The sequence below is a fragment of the Acinonyx jubatus genome, chromosome X (assembly GCF_027475565.1).
Source record: "Acinonyx jubatus isolate Ajub_Pintada_27869175 chromosome X, VMU_Ajub_asm_v1.0, whole genome shotgun sequence".
NCBI lineage: Eukaryota > Metazoa > Chordata > Mammalia > Carnivora > Felidae > Acinonyx > Acinonyx jubatus.
In genome coordinates this window covers 89393686-89397037 of record NC_069389.1, presented here as the reverse complement: position 1 = coordinate 89397037, position 3352 = coordinate 89393686, and the positions used below count along the sequence as shown (strand labels likewise).

Sequence of the window (3352 nt, the reverse complement as noted above, 5' to 3'; positions counted from 1 at the left end):
TCAATTACATTCTCTCTGCTTCTGTGCCCTGCATCCTGGAGAATCGTGAAGCACAGCCCGTGAAACAAACCACAGAGTGCCTGGGGACTTGGTCATTAGTTGTCAGGGCTGAAAGCTTTAATGTGGCTCTCTGTAGAGCAATGGGAGTTGGTGAGGACACTACGTTATTTTATTTTATTTTATTTTATTATTTTTAAAATTTTTTTTAACCTTTATTTACTTTTTTGAGACCGAGAGAGATGAACGGGGGAGGGTCAGAGAGAGAGGGAGACACAGAATCCAAAACAGGCTCCAGGCTCTGAGCTGTCGGCACAGAGCCCGACGTGGGGCTCGAACTCACAGAGTGTGAGATCACAACCTGAGCCGGAGTCAGACGCTCAACCGACTGAGCCACCCAGGCGCTGCAACACTACATTATTTTAAAAGACACCAAAGATTCCTTCTGATGGTCCTTTGCACTGAGAATTTGTTCAGCAAGTACGCTGTGCTCAGCACTGTGTTAGATGTTATGAGAAGGTCAAGGCCCAAGAAACGGCCTCTGCCCCCAGGAGTTTTCAATCTAATTGAGAAGGCATGGTACACACTTAACAGTTTAGTAGAAAACACTTCATAATTATGTAAAAAAAAAAAAACTACATGTAATCTGGTACATAAAAGGTTCTCTGGAAAGTCAGAACAAAGAAAGAAAGAATGTTAGTAATAACAATCAGACTTATGCTTATTGAGCACTGAATATGGGGCAGATGTTTTCTAAGTACTCAAAAGCATTAACTTCTTTAATCTTCTCAACAACTCTATCGAGTGCGGCCCAGTTTTGTCCCAGTTTTAAAGATGAGGAAATTGAGGCGAAGAGTAGTCAGGGACCTTGCCTAAGGTCACACAGATGGTGAATGACAGCCCGTGGATTTAGACTTGGACAGTGTGGAACATTCCATCCTAAATACTATCACATTGGTTATAATCGGCCACCTTTTAATTGAGCCCCTAGTAGGCAGTTTTATTTTGCAATGTAATGGATTGTTTGCCTGTCATACTGAGACGGTGTAATGCATAAGAAGAACACGGGCTGTGGCGTCAGACAAATCTAGGTTTGGGTTCCGGATCTGTTTTTGCTAGCTGCGTGACTATGGCTCAGTTACCTTACCTGTCTGAGTTACATACAAAAACACATTGTCTTTAATCAGCTATCTTTTTATCGCGCGCTTAGCAGGTGCCATGAGCTTTACCTGAATTATCTCATTTAACCCTCATGGCAACTCATGAGTGAGGGATTACTATCCTGAGTTTACAGATGCGACAACTGTTCAAAATCAAATTGTTAGTAAGTAGTAGCATAGGGATGCCACTCTTGGCGGGTGATTATGTCCTGTAACAGCCTGATATTCCTGCTCAGCCACTACCACCAACTAGGCCAGGATTTTAGCTGGGTGCCCAGAACTGAGACTCAGTTTAAAGGTGCAGAACAGGGGTGCCTGGGTGGCGCAGTCAGTTAAGCATCCGACTTCAGCCAGGTCACGATCTCGCGGTCCGGGAGTTCTAGCCCCGCGTCAGGCTCTGGGCTGATGGCTCAGAGCCTGGAGCCTGTTTCCGATTCTGTGTCTCCCTCTCTCTCTGCCCCTCCCCCGTTCATGCTCTGTCTCTCTCCGTCCCAAAAATAAATAAACGTTGAAAAAAAAAATTTTAAAGGTGCAGAACATTGGAAAAGATTCTGAGCTGACGACGAATACTTTGCCATTTGACCGCAAATCTCACACAAATTAAAAGAGAAACGTAAAGAACTTTACATTTATTAAAGGTTACTAAATGTTAAATTACTAGCCTAAATATTCATTTAGGTTGTTGAACCATCTTATTGGTTAATTATTAATTTACAAGAATAAATAGGCAATAATGCAATGGTGGGGAAGGGAAGAAGAGTGAGAAGAAACCAGCTCGACCAGGTATTAAAACAGATTGCAAGGTGACAAGATATAAAACATGGTGGTATGTGAGAGAAGGAGCAAATCAACAACAACAAAAGTACATAGCACTCCAGTAGGTCCTTGTATAAAAATTACTAGATACATGATAAAACATGAAGATTGTTAGTGTTAAATAACAAAAATTCAACCAAGTAAATTTTAAAGATCTAGCTGGCTTTCTTAATTGATTCATGTATCTGTTAAAAAATTAAAACATCAAAAAGTTTTTTAAAAAGAGGCACCTGGGTGGGTCAGTCGGTTAAACATCTGACTTCAGCTCAGGTCATGATCTCATGGTTCGTGAGTTTGAGCCCTGCGTCGGGCTCTGTGCTGACAGCTCGGAGCCTGGAGCCCGCTTCCGATTCTGTGTCTCCCTCTCTCTCTGCCCCTCCCCTGCTCATCCTCTGTCTCTCTCTCTCTCTCTCTCTCTCTCTCTCAAAAATCAATAAACATTAAAAAAATGAATTGTTTCATGTATCAGGCAGCATTCCATCTAGCAAGTAGAGGGGAGCTCCAAAGAGCTACAGAAAAGGAAAACATTTAAATGTAGAGAGGGAATAGACAGAAGGAAATTATTAGTAAAGAATCCATTGTGTTAATCAAGGTTACCTTCCTAAGGGGAATGGAAGGAGTCTGTCAGTAAAATTCCTAGTGCTGACCAGAAAATGTCATGGTAACTGGTTAAAGGTTACATTCTGGGCGGCTGAAACTGCAATTAGGTATTAAGTCTTGATGTACTGGCTTAGGGCCTTAAGCTAAATGACACCATTTGTGGCCTGTGGTTTTCTTTTTAACATAGGATAAGTTCCTTTTATGTGCTGAGCCTCTTTCTACATATTATCATCCATAAACATTACAACAGCCCTATGAAGTAGGTATTATTCACTTTCGTTGTGTGGATGAGGAAAGAGAAGCCAAGAGAGATTAAGAAAGTAGGCCGAAAATTGACATAGCTCATGAGTGACCAATCAAGACATAAACCCAGGTTGTCTGATCTCCCGGCCCGTTGACCTCCTATCACATCACCCTGATTCAGTTTGGTTGCAACCTGCAATCTACCACAGAGCAAAAGCAAGCTGCAGGGAGAACACAGAGCAAAATAGTGGTAGTGCTTATGTTCGGGAGATTGGCTTGTGGATTTTAAGTTTTGGCTTTTTCCTATTGCCTATGTATATAATTAAAAAAAAAACAAAACCCTGTTCTATGGGGCACTTGGGTGGCTCAGTCGGTTAAACATATGACTTCAGCTCAGGTCATGATCTCACCGTTCATGGGTTCAAGCCCCGCATCAGGCTCTGTGCTGATAGCTCAGAGCGTGGAGCCTGTTTGAATTCTGTGTCTCCCTCTCTCTTTGCGCACCACCCCCCCCACTCACTTCCTGTTTCTCTGTG

General features: G+C 42.5%; 1 non-coding gene across 1 annotated transcript; it reads right to left on the bottom strand.

The window, feature by feature from the left end:
• Positions 1 to 315: 315 nt before the first annotated feature.
• TRNAR-CCG (transfer RNA arginine (anticodon CCG)) lies at positions 316 to 400 on the bottom strand. The gene has a single exon. It is a non-coding gene; the product is annotated as a tRNA-Arg (tRNA).
• Between the last annotated feature and the right edge of the window lie 2952 nt (positions 401 to 3352).